Here is a 21558-nt window from a genome sequence, read left to right on the forward strand (position 1 = left end):
TATATACAAAAGGGGCTTTATCTGCCAGTCTATTCTTATAGATAAGAACTTTGATTTCTGCATTGATTTTTGGGTGTTGTAGATACTGTCACCAGAAATTTTGTCATCTAGGAAGCAGTATAGCTAGCTAGACCTTGCTGTACTCACAAGTATCTTTCTACTTTTGTGCTAAGGGATGTTGAAAACCATTGAAATGTTGCTCATATGTGATGTAAATAACTGAGATTGCATACTTTATAAATAAAAAGGTTTATTTTTAGCTCATAAATAAATTTGAAAGTAGATTTAAAAAGAAACTATAATATATGGTACATGACATATTATATTTATAACTAAATAAGGTCTTCTAGGGTTGGCTACAATCATATTTCATTGTATACATGTGAGTATTCTCGATAAAATCACAATGAAACAAAGTTCTAACAGCTACCTTTATGTAGTTAAAGCCCAATCAGGAATCTTACAAACAGTGTCTCACTGACATAACTCAGCATAAACACACAAATCTTTCTTTGCGGGGTTGCACTACTGTATGTCCTATGACGGTGAACTACTAGCCAGCAGGAGGCCAGCACTTGACTATTGCAGAGTTGCCTTTTTCTTTTAAGCAGCACACTCAAAATAAGTCCTCCTAGGCTTCAACACAGTTGCTATTTTTACAGTTCGCTTAACACTTTGAAGCTTTCAAAGCTCATGCATTCAGAAAGCAAGCAGCTGTGCTGGAATGGAGGGGTCTGGATGATGGCATCATCTCCTGCCCTTTTCCAGCTGTGCAACTCCATGGGCTGTCCACACAGAGAACCTGGGCTTTTCTTCATGGCACTGCTGGCTCAGAGTCCCTCAACATCTCACCAGTTTCTGAAGATAGAGGTAGCACCCCCAAATGTGAACAATTTAAGTAAATCCTGTACTACTACATTTTTTAACTAAAACCACACTCACTTAGTAGGCCACACAGAGGAAGAAATAAATCTTGCTAGCTCTCTCCCATGTTACATCCCATCTCAGACCCAAGCCTCAGGTAATATTAGATGAAGAAGCTGTTATCATTTTGTCGAAGCTGCGTCCCAGAGTTACCTGGTTGTTGCCTGACTAACTATAAAAGTGACTGCCTGCCCCCGCCTCCTCTCTCTCTTACTTTCCTGTTCCTGCTCTGTCCTCTCAGCTGGCCTCTACTGCTCTTCTCTTCTCTTCTCTACTACTCTCTTAATTCCCCTTCCTATCCCCTGAATAAACTCTTCTATACTATACCATCATGTATCTGGTCCCTCAGGGGGAAGGGATGCCTCAACATGGGCCCACAGAGGCACCTCCTTCCCCCACACCTGACTACACACCCAAACATATCCCCCCACATACACCTTTACCTTTTTATAAGCACATCAGAAGCAATCTCAGTACTAATGTTTCGGTAGCTGACATCTCCGTTTATGAAGAATTAATCTCTTCATACAAAAAGAAATTTTAGTAAATGGAAAGAGGCTAAATGTTCACACATACACACAGAGCTGCGAAAGACTATACTAACATTACCTAAATATGTATTATAAATGTTCATATTCAGTTTCCAACCTCAGGTTTACGAATAGCAACCTGCTTCAACAACCCTCCCTTATCCTAATCAGGTAAATATGAATGAGGTAGGGGAGAGATACCTTCTGGAAATAAACATTTTCAACAAAAGAAAGAAACTCCACAGATAAATAGCAGCAATGCTGATTCTCCAGTTAAAACAAATTTCCTTCATAGTCAATTTCTGGCAGTTCTTTTTTACTTCGCTTACAACTCTTGAGCATCAATAATTAGGAAGGTTGTATGGCTCTAGTCTTTACTTTCCCACTAATACAAGGGTACCCTGGGTAATCTACTTCCAGTGTTGTGGACATCGAGCTTGCAAGCATTGCTATTACAATATTCATAATGTCATGAGGATGGACAGAATTGTGATGTTTCTGTGTAAAGATGGCTGGAGTCACCATAGTTCTCTACACATGACAATGGTATAAACCTGAAATGCCACAACCCCAGATTTCTATGCAGCCAAAACATCGGAAGCAGGATGTTTGCGTTTTGGACTCAGCACAGCAGAACTCACCTGCTTTCCAGAAGAGAAAAGCATCACACATACCAAAAGTAAGGCCTTGAGGGTGCTAGAAGGTAGAACAGTCACTCAAATACACTCACCTTAAACAACTTCTCCAGTTCAGAGAAGGGGGCAGAAATGAGTAGCCTTTTGGTCATTTGTTTTTGAAAGGACTCAAAGAGTTAAGAATAGGAAATCCTTGTGAAAGCATAGCTCAGGTTCTTAAGGACATCTATTTTTCCAGCATTTTTTTTTCTATTCAGATGGGAACAAGGTGACACCTCCTTTGGTGGATGGAGGAAGTTAGAACTGAGTCTCAGAGACCTGCCTATCTGTATGAAGTTTCTGGCCTATACAACATTCACGCATGGACTAGCAGCTTCTCTACAGCTCTCCATCAGCTATGAGCGATCACAGGAACCCAAACCAAGACACCACTGCTTATCTGTGCTGTATTTGGTATATGGGAAGATATGCTTAAGTCATGCAGAAAGAAAAATCTTTCAAACAGAAAATAAACCTTAATTTTTAACATGAAGTTAAGTGACTTTTAAATAATAAAACAAAGGTATGCTGGCTAATAATGTACTAGCACCAACTTTTGTGAAGGACACATTCAGTGGTTGAAGCGCATCCAGAGAACTAAGAAGGAAAGCATGTTCTTTAACATTTAAAGAACGCATACAAGTAAGGGAGGCTCAGAAAACACAGTATAGTTAGTATCTGGACCTTTACACAAAGTTCTAACTCCAATCACCAAATGTGGCTAAAATACCAATCTAATAGTGATGATTATAACTTGGAAATATTTGGAGTTGTAGTACCTGCTTCTTAACTACATCACTGGAGATGCAATATCATGCATCTAAATCAAATTTGATTTCAAAAAAAAAAAAAAGGCGAAATAAAGGTGGTTACTCAAGCTAAGCAGTAATAAGATTTGAGATACACATTAATGTGTGACAATCAGCCAACTAATTCTGCTTCCTGTGTGAAAATAAATTAGCACTAAATCAAATAAAAAGAGCATGACCAGGAATATTTTGTTCTCTCAAGGTCACCAATAAAATTATGAATACAGTTCAAGGGTACACACTCATTTGCTTTATTGGTAAAAATACAAACCTACAAAAAGAGCACTATAGAATAAATTCTCAGCTATGTGTGATGCCCATACATCACTCCTCTTTCCTGGAGCCTGTCAGGAAGTCTGTGGTAGAAGACAATATCAGAGACCCTATCTTTGAACACAGAACATGAGCAGGCAAGGGGAACAGCAACATCAGGGTAACTTTGACCGGCTCAGCCACTGAACTCCAGCACCATTCTCCCAGATGTAAAACTTTAGAGCCATGCTGGCTCCTGCTCTGTAACTTCCAAGTCAGAAGGTTTCTGGCAGCAAGAAGGTTAACATGTTTTTAGTGACCAGATCTGTTTCATATTTCCTCCACCTTTTACCTCTGTACTAGTGTTGACCAGAAAATCCTTGATTATGTCAATTGCCTCTCAGTATCAACTGACTTTTCCTGGAGACTTCCAGTTGGGCTCTTCTCCTGATGAGAAAAGCTCATCTGGCTACAGGACAAAGGAATCCACTCTGCTGCTTTGGGCAATGGGGGTTTTCCTGCTCATTTCGGTTATTTATTACATTGGAAAGACTTAGAATTCCTTCAATTTTTACTTGGTAGGGAAAAGGCCACTATTCTTCCAACATCCAATAGATCAAATGTGCATCAAGGCATGGTGCACAATGCTGGGACTTTACACACAGGGCGAGCATCAGCCTAACAAAATATAGACAAGAGTTTTCTCAGTAATTCATGAATCTGAAACTGGCCAGTCACCTTGTGGATGGATATAAATGTTATGAGTCCCCAACTTTTCCATAGAGAAATCCAACTAGATGAAGATAAATATAAAAACAGGAAGATTCTCAAAGGAAGGGTGCTTTTCTTTCCAATCTGACATAACAAATGACAACAAGGACAGCATGCATCTCTTTCACAGTGTAACAGACTTACAGATGCCAAGGGCATCTGGTGCCTGCTGGTGAATGAGAAACTATAAGTGCTGTCTCCTTTCACCTCCCCAAAGCTTGTCACTTTAAGCTAGCCTCTCTTAGAAGGATGGGTTTAATACATCTACTACAAGATAAAAATGGCCAGCTTCACAGGCCTTAATGACATTTTTTTAAAAAAAGTTTCCACTCATTGCCATTTCACAAGTAACCTATTTGTAAAGAATGTGGACTTAAATGGATAGATAACCTGAATCAGTGAACAACATAAAGATTTTTTTATGAACGACAACAAAAAATGATAGGGAAAATTTTGATACTTATAAAGCACAATTGAATGATTCAAGTTCAGACGGCAGAAGACAACTGGATGTTAGGTGCTCCTACACTTTTGTTTTTAAGTGATTAAGTGCTTCATCGCCCTTTAAGGCACATGTGTAGAGAGACTATGTTATGACAATACAATGATTGGGAAACTTCTCAGTACCTCAAACAACTGAAATGCTAAGGATAAAAGTATTCAGTTCCCTCCACAGCAATGCTGCAGATGAACAGTTGACTGTTAAGGACTCAAAGTAACAACTCAACTTTTACAAAATACATCTCCCAGGTGGCCTAAAGCTCACAATCACACGCCTCAGCCTCCCAAACGTGGGCATTAAGTATACACGTAAGTTGATGCTATTCTCAAAGTAAATCAATGTATGATACATTTGACTGTGTTCAAAGTTAAAACTTTTAATCCACCTTAGAAAAGCTTGTTCTCAGCAATAAAGCCTTTTGTCATTTACATACAAGAATATGTAATTTGAGCTAACAAGTTAGTCCTTTTATATGAAGATTCTGCAGATTTTATATGAAGTGTTCTTAGGAAGGATTTTAGCAAAAATCAACCTCGCTACTATCTGAAACTAAATAACCAATAGGAGATTACATACGAATTACAAAAGTCTCTTATTGTGTGCATATATAAACAAAATGAGATTTAATGTGCTTAGGAAACCCTATTTCAAATAATGTAGCAGTAACTTTAAAGTCTCAGATGGCAGCCTCATGGGACATAAGACAAGCTAAAGTAACCTGATTCCAACCTGTTAACAGAATCAGGAAACAAAATTCCTTAGTCACCTTGGCATGGTTTCCTGAGAAGAAAGAACAGCTAACATTCATTTCGTCTTCTTAATGGGAAATCAACATGTCTTTTCAAGATTATTTACTCTCTTTTTTGGGGGGAGGGTTGTTTGTTTTTGTTTTTATTTTGAGACAGGGTTTCTCTGTGAAATCCTGGCTGTCCTGGAACTCATTCTGTAGACCAGGCTGGCCTCAAACTTAGAAATCTGCCTGCCTCTGCCTCCCAAATGCTGGGATTAAAGGCATGTGCCACCACTGCCCAACTTATTTACTCTTAAAACAAAAAACAAAAAAACAGAAAAACAAAAAACAAAAATGCAATCTGCCCCAATATTAACCTTAAGTCATATTAATAAATACACATAAATTTATTACACCACTCAGATTTTTTAAGCAAGCTCTTAAAGATCAGAGTATGTACATATCTAAGCTTTCACACACTCCAAGTTACACTGGTTTTTAATTACCTTTAAGTAACCCATGGTTTATGTCTGCAAAGAAGGCTATTAAAAATTTAATCCTATGTTCTCATTTGAATGCTGGAACAAAATGTCTTACAATAGATAACTGATAACATAAGGCACAGGAACTTAGTCTCCACATCTCCAGTGGTTAAGAACATACATAACATAAACTAAGACCTGGATTCAATCTTCAGTACCCCACAAAAACCAAGAGAAGGATCTGGGAGTGAAGAAAGCACACTACAACACACAGAACACCCACACACGCACATATGTGACTAAAGAAAGATGTTCTGTAACTAAAATCAGGAAGAACACCACATTTCTAAACTGAAATTATTCACAAAACCACATGCTGATATGTTGGTTTTTAATAAAATGACACCAGATTCTGTAGTAACATCAAGGACCTAAGAAAAGTCTCAAGCATCCTAAAATTTCTCTTTAATAAAATATAATCACTCTAAATTAAAAGTAGCAGTATGTTCCAGCTAGAATAGGACTGTCAATGAGCTCAAAGTCAGCCTGAGCTACATGGCAAGATCCTATCTTCCCCCTCTCCAAAAACGTAATATCTGCATAAGTTCCTATAATTTAGTCTGAAAATGACATAAGGAAGAAAATACTTTCATACTTTCAAGTAAGAAAACTTTTTACACATTGTAAGATTTTTATTTATTTATTTATTTTTTAGTGTTTTGAGGTTTGTTTTGGTTTTAAGAAAAAGTACAATTTTGCTTCATAAATGAAGTTTAGGGTTTGGACTATAATTTAGTGGACTGCTTTCCCAGCTGTTCAAGGTTCTTAATTCAATTCAATTCCCAACAATAGGATAGATGGATGGACAGAAGGATGGATGGACAGAAAAACTGATTAAAAATACAGTCTTGGTTTCCTTTCTGATGCTGTGACTAAACCATGAGCAAACCGAACTGGGGCAGGAAGTTTTTACTGGAACTTACAGGTTATAGTCTAGTCCATCACTAAGGGAAGCCAGGGCAGAGACTGAAGCAAGAACTGAAATAGAAATCATGGAGGAACGCCACTCACTGGCGTTCTGCGCACAGCCACCTTCTGTATACAACCCAGGCTGCTCCCACCTCTATTAATCAACAATTAAGAAAACTCATCAGCATGCACATAGGTGAATCTGACATAAAATTTTCCTTAATTGAGGTTCCCTCCTCACAGGTAACTCTAATTTGTGTCAAGGTGACAAAACAAACTATATACACAAAGACAGAAACCCACATACATATAAATGCCTTCCATTGTGTGGTAAAATGTACAATAATGTATAACCTACCATGTTCTCACTCCAGCACTATGGAACAAGATGGTTTACAAAATTATTTGGCCACTATTATTTCCACACCAATATGCAACAGAGAAATATTCAAGCATATTTCCTCTAAAAGAAAACTTTGCCATGCTAAATGAACTCAGACCACCACCAATAAAGAACAGTTACAGCCAAAGTACTTCTATAAACACTATTTCCTCATGAAAACCAAAGTGTTTTCTGTAAATGCTTTTCATGCTCTGGGGATACACTAATTATCAGCTTTCCAGACTAACAACGGCCATTGCGTCTCCAGAGGAACAGTGTGATCAAAGAGTCTTGAAAAACTGTATGCTAGCCAGTCCAGTCATCAAGCTCCTTGTGTTATCAGGAAACCATCTGCCATGGGAAGAAAATCATCCTTTGTTACATGTTAGGGGTAAGTAAAACCCCGGGAGAGAAGTACCCTGCAGAGAGGGAAAGAAGAACCAAAACAGCTTCCTAAGGAGACACCACAGCCAGGACTTCAGGAGAGGCAAAACACAAACTTTGCCAGTTCCAAAGATCACAATTATGAAGAAGTGATTTAATATTTACATTAAATAAATGAGTTATTTTTGTAACAACGAGTCAAAATCCTCCTCCTAAATTTTTTTTTTTTTTTGCTAAATCACTGTTTCATTCCTTTATTAAATTTAATCACTTTGTTGGAACAAGTTCACAAATAAAATACACAAAGCTAGATTAAAGTAGACACTCAAACATTTTCCAAGTGACAAACTACACATCTTAGTGAACATCTGTACAGTTAGAATGACCATTCTAAAGCCAGGGAGGCGTGAGCTTTGCACCGGTGAGAGCTAATCTCAGCAGTCCTAATTGACAGCATGTGGAATCAACTAAAACCCAAGCATCTGGACATGCCTGTGAAGGATTTTCTTGATTGTATCATTTGAAGTAAGAAGACCCACCATAAATCTGGGCCACATCTTTTGGTGGCAGTCTACACAAAAGCACATGGAAGAAAAAAGCTTTGCCCTTTCCTCCTGGCCCTCACACTCTGCCAAGCTCATCTATTACCAGAGCATTCCTTTACTAGTATTAGAACCTACTTTTTTGTTGTTATTGTTTTGTTGGTTTTGGTTTTTCAAGACAGGGTTTCTCTGTGTAGCCCAGGCTGTCCTGGAACTCACTCTGTAGACCAGGCTGGCCTCAAACTCAAAAATCTGCCTGCCTCTGCCTCCCAAGTACTCGGATTAAAGACGTGCACCACCACTGCCCAGCTAGAACCTACTTCTTTAGGATTCCAACACTGAAAGCCAGCCAGGATATCCCATCTTTGTGGACTGAACTACCACCAGATGTTCTGCCCTTTCTTATCTATTGGCAGGCATTGTTGGATTTAGCTGGATGACAACCTATAAATCACTCTAATACATCTTATGGGGTGTATGTGTGTGTGTGTGTAATTTTTCTCATTTTATCACTCTTTATTCCTAGAGAGTCCTAATACATACTTTCAATCGCACACCACACACACACACACACACACACACACACACACACAGGGTTGGAAGGAGGGGAGGGGCTTTATATCCTCTTTTATGACTCAGGCCCTTTTGTTTATACTCCATCCATCCTCATCATCTCAACACCTTTTGTTTTAAACCAGAAAAATCTTGTGGCTGTGCTCATCTTAGCCTTACAAATACCATCTTCTTCCCAGTGACTCACCTGACCTTGGATAAAGCTAATCACTCTCATTCATATTAAAACAAGTTAAACAACTTCCTCTTACTTAGAACAGTATCCATGTGCCAAGAATGTAATCGCATGCATTAATTAATGATTTCTCTGATCACTCATGTTAAGGTTAATTAGGGAATCTGGTTTCAACGGTATGGGGTTGCAGGGTCAATTTACAGGCAAGTACTCCAAGTGAAAGGAAAAGGGCTTCATTATTACCATTACAAGTATTTCCACAGTATCTACTGAGGGAGAACAAAGGAAAAGTTTACAAGAATAAATTACTGCCAAGTGCTTATTCAGTACTTAAAGAAATGAAAGGCAATTTATTCCGTATAACGTTACTTTAAAAATGATACTTTTAAAATAAAGATTTACTTACAGTAATAGCCCCTTAAATGGTAAATTTACCAGTGGTTTCAAACACTTGAATTTTAGTGTACACACAACTTCACAGGAAGTTAGACAGGACTGTGGCTCAAAAGCATGTAGTAGACAGCAAAAGAGGCATGGATGAGACCTAGCTGGTCCACTGCTTTATTGGGTGGTCTTTGACTGGTTTGTAAGTTTCTCCCTAACCTCACTTTATAAGTAAGCAAATGAGGGTAACATCTATTTCTATGGGCTTCTCCATACAAGATGCTGGGTACATGTATGGAAAACAGCTCACTGCTGATCCACAATCAGCCCCTTGGTAAATGAACTCACTCCTACTATATCATCACCACAATAATTACAAAAACGCTGCCAGCACAATACTCTGAGTTTTCAAGACATCATGGTAACAAGTGAGTGAGTGTGTGTGTATGTGTGTGTGAGCAAGAGAGAGAGAGAGAGAGAGAGAGAGAGAGAGAGAGAGAGGGAGAGAGAGAGAGAGGAGAGAGAGAGAGAGAGAGAGAGCGCACAAACATACAACACACACATCTACAAGGCCCACACTCACATCCACAGATAGCTGAGCTTCTGCAAAAGCTACACAGTTTAGTTTTTCCTGCTCTAAGACAAGAGCACAGCATTGAGAGGACAAGCAATATGAAGCTGCTTTGGGATAAAGTCTAGGATACCAGGCCTGGGTTGGCTACTGCCTAGCATATCTCAGTAAATGAGAAAGATATGTTGCCACACCACCCATAGTGGTTATTATTGGTACTGTACCTGCTTTCAGATTCTTCCCGTCAACTATACACCCACCTAGTTACCAACCAAGATCAACTATTCAGACAGAAAACAAGATAGGACAGTTATGATCATCTCTAAAAGAAAAAAATTACATTAATGTGTTCCCTTTTTGAAATGTTTAGGGTGATCAGGAACATCTCTACCTGTCATATGACAGGTTCCAAATAATCTCCAAGCCTGCAACCTAACCAGTTTTTCTTTCGGTGGAATAAGCAGAGAGTACTAATCAGACAGCAATGTAAAGTTGGGCTTTGCTTTTAAAACTATGGGGGTGGGGGTGGGGTGGGTGTCAGGCAGAGCGACTCTTAGAAGGTTGAAGAATAATACATTCATTTAGAGACCACCCCTCCACCCCGCCACAAGTTGGTAACTCAGCATTTCCTCCCCATGCATTTGCACAAAGAAGTACAATCGACCCCAGAATCATCAGTGCACTCACAAGGCAAAGGCTGCATCCACCTGAACCCTTCTTCATCTTCAAATGGCTAAAGAGTCACCTCTCTCTCTGTGGTGGCTTCAATGTCTCAGCCAATATGCAGAAGGACTCTTGCATATAGATGCACATATGCACAAGCACCCACCTGCTCACATGTGCATACGAATGCTTGCATTCCAGACCCTCAAATACACCACAGGCTGACAAAGAACACACCCGTGGCACTCTTTGCATCTCCAGTCACCACAGTTGCATGACTACTATCCTTTTTGTAAGCAGCATAGATATAGACAAGATGGGTTTACTATAAGACACCAATATTGGGGTAATTTTATTTAACAAGATTCAGCTTTTTTGTTCATTTGCTGGTCAATGTTACAGCAAGCATGGGAGAGTCCTCTAGAAACACTCAAGCACACATATGTTGAAACACAGGGATAAGACAAGCATTACACACACATAGGCATGCACACTAGCTGTGGTGGTCTGGATAAGAATGACCCCATAGGCTCATATAGTTCAATATTTAGTCCCCATTTGCTGGGACTGATTGGGAAAAATTAGAGGCGTAGCCTTGTTGGAGGAGGTGTTGAGGGAAGGCTTTGAGGTTTCAAAAGACTTGTGCTATTCCCAGTTTTCATTTACATGTGCATTCTCATCCTTATGACTGTAGATCAAGACATGAGCTCTCAGCTTTTTAGTCACTGCCTCTGAACCCCATTATGGACTCTAACCTTTTGAAACCTTAAGCCAAATTAAACACTTTTTATAAATTGCTTTCCCTATGATATATCACCTCAGCAACAGAAAAATAACTGGCACACCAGCCTAGAAACTATCTACTCAACAGCTTCTGCACTTCCTCGTTCCACTTCCTCATCCCATCAGCATCAGGCCAACACCTAACACCCAGGGGAGCTGTGTCTTCCAGGCAAACTGATCACTCAAGTTTTCACTAGGTGCCTGTTAGTCTCTCCTTGACTCACTTAAGCTTGTTTAAGACTGGAAATGATTTCCATGGGTTTGAAATTCCCTCCACCCATGTCACAAGATTCTCCCCTGGAGGAGAAAGCAGTAAGCGATATGAGATCTATTGGATATGTGCCCCTTTAACCATAAAACATTATCTTCTATCAAAAAAGAAGAGACACAATTTGACATTGGAGCGGGCACCAGGGGATGCAGTGGCAGAGGCGCAGGGACGCTGGCCGCAGGCGGTCAGAGCAAGGGTGGGGCCCTGGCCAGAGTGCAAGGCTGCCCCAGAAGCGCAGGCATGGGCCGCAGGGCGCGCAGGAGGTGGGGAGCAGAGGCGAGGCATGTGGGCGGCCTGTGGCCCGCCTCCCTCCGTAAGTACAGTCCCTGCCCTACTTCCAGAGGAGCCTCTAACCCGGGGTCTGGGTGAGGGACTAGGGGTTCGTTTAAGGAGCAGAGTTTCCCAGAGATGGCCAGTGGCCACAAGTGTGGCCGGCTGAGAGAGTTGCGCTCACTTTCCCAGCCCCTTACACCAGGGTAATAGGAGTAGAATAGCTGGTGCCATCCGTTCACAAGTGACAGGCACTTTCCAGCAGCCCAACCAGTCCTACCTCTATTCCAGGAAACTTCACCACCACCACCACTGCCAGGCCAATTCTCGTGGGTGGCAGCGACTATTTTGGTTTCCCTTTGTATTAAAGATAATTAAAGGTGTAAATATATATATATACCAAGAAGCCATGAAGAAGAGAAGTGTGGATGAAACAGAAAATGGAGATACTTTCCTTGACCTGAAGAAACTGCCCACCTCCAAATCCCTCCATCGCTATATGAAAGAAGAGCTCTTGGATATAAAAGAACGTCCATACTCCAAACAGAGGCCATCATGCCTCTCCGAAAAAAAATATGACAGTGATTGTGTCTGGGACCCTGAGAAGTGGCATGCCTCTCTACCCAGCCTTGGGACAGAGCTCACCAGTGGAAAGTCTGAAGAAAGAGACAGAATCAGATCTACTTTTTCTGGTATACAAAATAGCAAACCCACAAGAGTGAGTGAAAGAAGATGACTTAGATGTTCTCAATCCAGAGACGAAGCTTTGGAGGTGGCTGCGGTGAGACAGCTGCTCTTAGCTCCCTACACTCTGGCAGTCCATTGGAGAAAGACAGTGATGGGCTTCGCCTACTTGGTAGACGAAGGATTGGCAGTGGAAGGATAATTTCTGCCTGGGCATTTGAAAAGGACCACTGTCTTAGTGATAAGAACCTGCACAACTTGAGAGATGGAGACAGAGAGAGGGACTACAAGGACAAGCATTTCAGGAGGGAGTTTGGAGATAGTAAACATGTCTTTGGTGAGCATAGAAGAAACGATTCATACACTGAGGAAGAACCAGAATGGTTTTCAGCTGGACCTACCAGTCAGTCTGAAACAGAGCTGATAATAAGATTCTAGAAAAGGATCACAAAGGGAGAAAAAGAACAAGGTGATGGAGCAATGGAGGGGTGGAAGAGGACAGGGTGGAAGACATTCTGACCCAGGAGCCTTCTGCTGATCAGGAAGTTCCAAGGAATGTCATCCTACCTGAGTAGTCCCCAGGAGAATTTGACTTTAATGAATTCTTTAACCTTGATAAGGTGCCATGTTTGGCTTCGATAATAGAAGATGTTCTGGGGGAAGGATCAGTCTCTGCCAGCCGCTTTAGTAGGTGGTTCTCTAACCCAAGCCGCTCAGGGAGCAGATCCAGCAGCCTTGGATCTACATTCCATGAAAAACTTGAGAGACTGGCAGGTTTGGAGCAAGTCGTCCTCTCTCCTGGCCAGAACTCGGGGAATTATTTTGTTCCTATACCATCAGTAGACCGTGCTGAAAATAGAGTGGACATTTTAGAAATGCTACAGAAAGCCAAAGTAGATTTAAAACCTCTTCTTTCTAGTCTTTCTACAAATAAAGAAAAGCTTAAGGAGAGCTCACATTCAGGAGTTGTACTTTCAATGGAAGAGGTAGAAGCAAGGCTGCAGGGCTTGAAGGTAGACCAGCAAATGAAGAATTCAACTTCCTTCATGGGTGAACATTTAGAGGAGACCCTGAGTGCTGTGACTAGCAATCAACAGCTCAAGAGAGATGGGAATATGACTGCATTCAACAAACTAGTGAACACCACGAAGGCAAGTGGGACTTTGCCTACCCAGCCCAAAGTCAGTCGAAACCTTGAAAGCCACTTGTTGGTCCCTCCTGAGATTCTAGGCCAGCCTGTTTCTAAAAACATCCTAAAGAACTTCTGACATCCTAAGGAACTTCTGGGTCAACCGGTTCAGAGACCTGCTTCTTCCAATCTTCTCAGTGGCCTTATGGGGAGCTTGGAGCCTACTGCATCTTTATTGAGCCAAAGAACAACCTCTCCTCCAATGTCACAGGTGTTTTAAACTCAAGCAGTCTCAGCAAACTACCTTCATCCAAGGATACCATCACCAATTGGTTTCCCATCTGGACCCCAGCAACTATTTGGAGATCCATTCTAAGACATGCACAAGCCTAGGAGTCCTGTCACAACCCAGAGGAGCCAGCTAGAATTGCAACAAGCTGCTTTGGAGGGGCTAGCCCTACCACATGCAGTACAGACAGCACCCTTCTACTAGCCTACTAGCCGGTTTTAACAAACCACAAGTGGACAGAACCAGAGATGGGTTCAGAAACAGGCAGCAGAGAATGTCAAAGTCACCAGCACCCATGCACAAAGGAAATTCCTCTTCCCCAGCTCCTGCTGCCTCCATCACAAGCATGTTTTCTCCTTCCTTCACCCCTACTCTAGTGATCCAGAAGATGTATGAAAGCAGAGAGAAAAGCGAGGAGGAAACAGCACCTAGAACAGTGGTTCCTGGTGATGGTAAAGAGGATACTCAGAAGGCCAGCAAAGAGAACCTGCTGGCAGTCAGGCAGTGGTGGTGCACACCTTTGATCCCAGCACTTGGGAGGCAGAGGCAGGTGGATTTCTGAGTTCAAGGCCAGCCTGGTCTACAGACTGAGTTCCAGGACAGCCAGGGCTATACAGAGAAACCCTGTCTCGAAACACACACACACACACACACACACACACACAAACACACACACGGGAGAGAGAGAGAAAAAAACCTGCTGTCATCCGATTCCATAACCAGTACCTATCAAGACTCTTCCCCTATGACAAATCCTAAGCTTTCAACATTACAGCGGTTTTCATGCTCCACCCCACTCTCCCAGACCAACCATTACACCAAAGAACAAGATTATTGACCTAAAGTAGCTGGGAGGAAAACACCTACCTTGGCATCCCCAGTCCCAGGAACACCTTCTCTCCGCCCTACCCACCAAGTTCCCCTAGTCCCTCATGTTCCTATTGTTCGACCTGCACACCAGATTCACCCAGGATTAGTCCAAAGGTTGATAGCCCAAGGGGTACATCCAGAGCATCTTCCAAATTTGCTAAAGCTGGTGTGCTTCCTCCTAGGATAGACATGGCTCCTTTAAAGGGGCTATCTGGCCCACTCCTGAGTTAGTCCTTGTACCCTTTGGTCTCTGCTGCTAATCACCCTCTCCTAAACCCTCGTCCTGGGACCTCTCTGCATTTGGCAGTGATGCAGCAGCAGCTACAGCGCTCAGTTCTGCATCTTCCACACTTTAGTTCCCAGGCAGCAGCTATCAGCGATCAGACTCCTCAGAATGTACCCAGCTAGTGGGGCCTTCCACACATGCACTCCCTGCTGAAGCATCCTACCAGCCAAAGGAGCAGCTCCCCTGTGGGCCTTGCCAAATGGTTTGGCTCAGATGTGCTACAGCAGCCTCTGCTCTCCATGCCCACCAAAGTCACCAGTGTAGATGAACTGGAATATAGACAGTGAAGAGGGCAGGCTGGCTCACTCATACCTGGACCTGTGGTGGCACCCTGGTCTTGAGTTTCATTCCCCATCTTTGTAATGGTCTTTTACATTGGAGCACACTGTGTGAAGATGTTTAGGGGATCCACTTACCTACCATGATCTATATTATGACAGAAGACTATTAAATAATCGAATAAGCCTACATGCTTCATATACAAGGGACACAAGATTGTAGTCCTGGAAGTCTTTTATAAAATATGTGAATAAAGTGTTGGTATCTTCTAGAGGTAACACTTAAGGATTCTGAAAAAATAACAAATGTATAGACCCTTATGTACAGACCTGTGTATAAACTTTTGCACATACAAATAACGATAGCTTTTTTTGAACTTATACATACAGCTGTACATAAAGTAACTATCAGTTAGGCCTGTGTCAACTGTTTGGATTTTTTTCACTTGTATATCTGGGACTTTGTTTATTAAAACCACGTGTTTATATGCCACATGTGTGAACAATTAAAAAAAAAAAAGGATGAGAAAGAACCAGGCATGGTGTTTCACCTGAGAGACTTAGACAGGAAGACTTCCATTAAGTTAGAAGCCAGCTTAGGCTAAAAGCAAGACCTATATATGTGAAGAAAGAAGAAAGTGAAAGGATGAAAGCAAGGTAGGGAAGGAAGGCAGAGGAACTAAACCATGTTTCTCAGAATTTAAAGTTCAATTATATGCAAGTACACAGAAAAACTAGCAATACTTTTAATAATTATTAAATATTGTTTAAACTACTTAATAATTATTAAAATTATTAGAGTAGACTTGAAGCAGTAGAGTGAAAGCATAATTATTATTCCTAAGGTTTTTTTAAGCTTACAGAAAAAAAAATTGTTTCAAGGTGGACATGGTGGCACAGGTCTTTAATCCTAAGATAGCCAAGAATACATAGAGAGGCATTCTCTAATATTTTTGGTTGTGAGCATAGCCTTTAATGGCTAGTCATCTCTCCAATCGAAGAGGAAGTCTCAAAAGAAAAAAGGTAAAAGAAAGAAATAAATTTGTTTCATTAGTTCAGTAGAGCAGGCTGGGCTCAAACTCAGATCTCTCTCTTTCTCTAGGCTAGGATTAAAGGCATGCACCACCACACCCAACATGTACCACTTTTTAAAGTACTTGTGTAAGTAATAAAAACAAAACTGGTATCCATCTCAAAGAAGTTTTACCAAGCAGTCTAACAGGTTATAGTTTCATTACATTTGTTTCTGCATCCTGAGTGTGTGAGTCACAGCCATTTGTGTCTTGCTGGTACCCAACATTCACAGAGGATATCACTATGAAACATGCTTTAATATCTTCTACCCTCAGAATGCTCTGAGCAATTATTTCACCCAAATGTATGGTAAAAGTTCCCTACTTTTCCATTTCTGCAGCAAGTATGCCTAGTCAAATTCATCTTAGTGTGTCTACCAGAAGTCATGCATAAAACCAGAAACAAGTGAGCATATCAATGCCATCAAATACCAATGAATGTATGCAAATGAAGGACTCTAAACACAAGGTCAAGGGGTTGCAGCAGATTATTGCAGCAACTTATACAACCAGAGCACAGTCCTCAAGTCATCCTAACTGATCACTGAATTGATTCTGTACCATGATTAATGGGGAAGATTCACTCTAAATACCAGCACACTACCCCTGGATAATCTACTTAAATATTCATGAGCTGTACTTACTACTCTAGGCAACTCAGAATCATTAGTGGACATGTCTTACTTTTATATTCCAGATTAGGTTGGGGGAGGGGGGAGTATTTGTCTGCCAAAGCTAGAAACAAAGGGCTGTCTACAGATAAAAGCATTGAGGACCCTAGAAAAGGTCCTCACAAAATGCATGGTGGGTGACCTGCCTCAGCTATCATGTTAGGCTTTCATGATCCAGGATCTAACCTTCTAAGAAAGAAAAATAAGCCAGTTTCTCTTCCTTACTTTTTCTCTCCTCCACACAGCTTCATAAACATGCACCACTCACACTAACAAGCACACACACACACACACACACACACTCTTTTGGGGGTAGGGTTAAAATAATTTTTTTTGAGTTTTCCCAAGATTTAATATCTTTAAGTCTTGTTTCAAGGAATAACATTTTTGAAAAAATTTTCTATATAAGCACCTTTTGCTGTTTCATGGGTGAAACAAAACCCTTATGATATGCATTATTTTACTTATTTAATTTACTTGCTGGCAGTAAGAACTGGTCCTAGGGTTAGGCAAGTGCTCTACCATTAAGGTATAACCTCATCCCTAAAATGTACATTTTTCATCTAATAAATATAATCTTTCTAATTCTCTGTCAAGTACTTCCAAATCTCAAGGATGGTTTGGGGACTGTGGCTGCGACAGCAACTCAAGGTTTTAAGATTTAGTATCCAAGTAGATCTGGCTCAGTACCTCACAGGCATGGTCTCCTTTCAACATCTTCATCTTATGCATAAGTAAACTGAGGCTCTAAGAGAGAGACTCTTGCCAGCATACCCTGAAACTTGAAATACAGCTCCAACTCTTCTTTAGCTCTTGTCTGTCACCATCAAACAGGCTGACATAATTCAGGCCTTAAAAGAAGGCCCATTTTGACTTTTTGTTGTCTTCTATTACAGGATATTTGAAAAACTGTAAGTCCTGCTGTCAACAGCTATTGCCAATTTAAGAATTCTAATACTGACCCAATTTGGGAAATGGCATTCACAACACAGTACTGCTTGCCTTTACATCCCCCAAGGTTCTAGAACAATACCAGACAGAATAAGACACAGCTAGGATTTGTTTTGCTCTGATTTAAAAAGGTTGCAAAGGGACTTTTTCTTTTTAATTGAAAAGTTCTCCTGTTACTGCCTTGCTATACCGCTGATTAGTTAGTAAGTACAAACAACAAGAGAAGGTTACCATTCTCCTAAAAGTAGTGAACGAATAAAACAAATTAACCATTTCTATCTGCCAGGCTGGAACAAACAGGTGCTTTCCATAGGCAATGACCATGGACTAAAATACCTTGGGCTCCTTTAGTGTGTGTCTTGGGGACACTGAAATCTAAGCCAAAAATTGTATCTCCTGAATGAATCTGAGAAGCCAAAAACTGCATATGTATCAAATGGCATCAGAAACATACAGGACGCCTTCAAGTGGAAGCTACCCAGTGCCTGTGAAAAGACTGCTGCTCAGTGAAGGAGCACTCAGTGCTGCTTCATCTCTCATGTATCGTCCCTTAAGTCCCCACTGTCCGGTCAGTGAGGACTTTATCCTTTTCTAGCTGTACTGGTTTTACTCTAAGAAACAAGCAGGCCTCCAAGACTCTGAAGATGATCAGTGCCGTCCTTCCTGCTCTGGCACAGTACAAAGCATGTAGCCTTTCTCACTGTGAACACACCTGTATCCCACACCACCTCTGACCCAGCACAGCAGGGAGTGCTGATGCCATTAATGAGGGTTTACTGGGCAAAAAGGAAACACCTAGAATGCCTTTACCCAATAAGCAACTTCTCACTCAGTGTTCCGTCTTCTGCACAATACCAGTTAAAAGTCTACTAGCAGGAATATATAGGCCAACAGAGACCACAAAACACACCTACAAAAGAGTAAAAAAATACTTTCCTTGAAGACTCCTCCCAGCAGGGAAGACTGATTGTTTGAAATGTATGTCACGAGATACTTTGACAGCAGAAGCCACATGGTGTAGTTTATGCCCAAGTGGCCCAACCCATTTCTCATTGACTGTTCATAGAGCCTTAATGTTCTACTAACTGTGTAGCTGGCCAACACTGCCCATTCATCTCCTTAAGGACTTCAGGAGCACTGACAGACATGCTGAGGATACATTATTCATAGTGCACTGTGCACTGTAGCATACAGCCTTGCGGGATAAGCATTTTTTTACTTCCAGGTGCTTTGTGCTGTAACACGTTATTTGGCCAAGTCACTATTTAATATTCTTTGTGACTAAATAAAATAATACAAACATTTGCTATTTCTGAAATAAATGCAGACTGCTTATTTACTGAACATTCTATTACCTAAGCATACATCAAGATTTGGTACATATAATGCCAAGTGTGTGATTTTTTTAGTTTAAGCTTTGATTATACTTTTGTGGATTATGAAGCTCCTTTTTGACCCATGATCTCTCTTAATTTCCACCTCGTCCCAACTGTTTCCTACATTCATTCCCCTGCCAAAGCTGAACTGTGAGGCCACTAATCTAGGACTAGAGAGCAATTATTGAGCATTTGGGGAAATTAACTATATTCTACCACAGGACTTTGGGCTAGTTCTTTGCACTTTTGCCTGCCTATAGCTCCTACGCAGTCACACGTTCCTATCCTATTTCAACAATAAAAACAGCCCACACCAAGCAGTGTTTAAGTCTTAGTAAATTTACTCCACATAAAAATGGCTAGCATATGTCAAAGTTCTAGTTTTGATAACTTTAAAGTTTCTCAGGAAAAAAAAAAAAAAAAAAAAGGTGACATTACAGGATCAGATCTGAAGCTCCATGGGCTCCAGGGCAAAAAACAGGAACCATTTTTTGGTTCCTTTTCACATGAGTCAGCTCCTAAGGCTATATACACCAGCACGTGTACACACACGTGCACACATACACAAACAGAAATCCTGTAGCCTAGAGCACCAGTCTAGGTAACAAGCCATCGCAGCCACAACCCAAAGGCTAAAGACAGAACCAGGAGGACTAAGAGGCATCACAAACCTCCCGACAGGAGCTGTGGACAAAGAATTAAAGATGGCAGAACTACAGGACTAGGGGAACTGAGGTAGGGAGAAGGCAAGAGCTGTCTATCATTCCCAACCTCTATACACTCCACATTTCTCAAGGGAGCAAAACCAGCATTAGCATTGACCATGCCCATCAAAGACTGTGTGAGAGTCACAAGCATTCCACTTTGACAGCCTAGCTAAAATAATGCTTTCCTGATTATTTTATTACACATAGAAGAGCTTTCAAAATTCACTTTGATCCTTAGGAATGGAGGGGGGGGGGCGTGTGGAGGGTCATCTAAGCTTTCTCCCTTAAAACATCTTATCTCTTGGGAGGGGATCAACCAAGAAAAATCAAATACCATAACATATACCCATCAATTTGAACATTAAATTTTAATACATTTTACGTTGAAGATAAGTTAAGTCACATTACTGAACCTCTAAAAGCAATGCAGAGCTTTGGTGGGAGGGAGTGTTGTGCCATACACAAAGGCTGTGTCTGTAATTGCCAAAGCTGAATAACGGCTCAAACATCCAGTGGAAGTAGAAAGCCTGAATCAAATGTTTCCCTGTCTCGAAGCTGTCCTCTTCCATAAGATGTGGGTTGTCAGTTCAGAACAAGTCATGGAAATGGGAGGTGGCCAAAGCTCCAGAGTGGGTCTCTGTGGGTCACATTGCAACCAGACAAGACACATGGCAGAGGTACCAGCCCCTTCCCACTCCCACTCAGCCACACAACACCAAGTAGAAAATGAGAACACACCACTCTTACCAAAAAAGAAAATCAAAGGTAGTGTGCTTCACCTTGGATGTGTGACCTGATAAACAGCAAGAAAACAGTTGATCCTGCTTCCACCAGGGAAAACGTGGAATGAAGGTTTCCACTCCTGCTTCTGACTTCAGAGTCATTCTCTCGCCCTCTCCCTCTCTAGCTTTGCGTGATTCATTCAGAATTCAATGACAGAGAATGAAAGTGAAAGATGCCAAATGAATTCCCTTGTGTTATCCAGGTCTAGAGCATGGTGACAAAATACCTAAGAAGAAAAACTCAGATGATTTATTCTGGGTCATGGTTTTAGGGGTTTCAACCCTTCGTCACTCGATTCACTGCTATGGGGCTGGGGTAAGACAGCATTGTTGAGAAGGCTTTCAGAGGGCATCATAGAACTGTTCACCTCACAATGGCCAGAAAGAAGGGAAGAGAAGTAGGAAAGGGGAAGGGTAAATAAGTGGAGAAATAATATAAAGGGGGAAGAAACAGGTGCTTTTAATAATCCTACAATAGGCAACTCTATACAACCAAGAATCACCATCTTACTTGGCTTCAGGCATCACAACTCTGATAACATGATTGTACAGTTTCTGAAGCACTGACATTTAACTATATTTGAGCTGGAAAAATGACTGACTGTATAAGTCTATAGTCACAAAAAGACAAGATGTACTAGCAATTGCTACACTAGACATACTCCAGTTCCTAGGGGTGTCTTGGTCAAATGTCTCTCCAAGAAACACCATGGGAAGAATATTAAGCAAAACTGAGACATATAGCATAATACATTTGTTAGCGAATTTTAATTACCAACAGTACTAGCTGCATGACCCAAAGTTGATAATCTCCCATTAGC

At 41.1% G+C, this 21558-nt stretch overlaps 1 protein-coding gene and 1 pseudogene across 6 annotated transcripts in view; one reads left to right on the forward strand and one right to left on the reverse strand.

Annotated features, from left to right (window-relative positions):
- Dip2c (DIP2 acetate--CoA ligase C (putative)) overlaps positions 1 to 21558 on the reverse strand; it is a 404339-nt gene that overhangs the window by 277696 nt on the left and 105085 nt on the right. The window lies entirely within an intron of this gene.
- On the forward strand, positions 12051 to 15186 carry LOC110307660 (eukaryotic translation initiation factor 4E transporter-like; annotated as a pseudogene).

The sequence above is a fragment of the Mus caroli genome, unplaced genomic scaffold (genome assembly GCF_978045245.1).
Source record: "Mus caroli unplaced genomic scaffold, Mus_caroli_1 scaffold_15, whole genome shotgun sequence".
Lineage (NCBI taxonomy): Eukaryota > Metazoa > Chordata > Mammalia > Rodentia > Muridae > Mus > Mus caroli.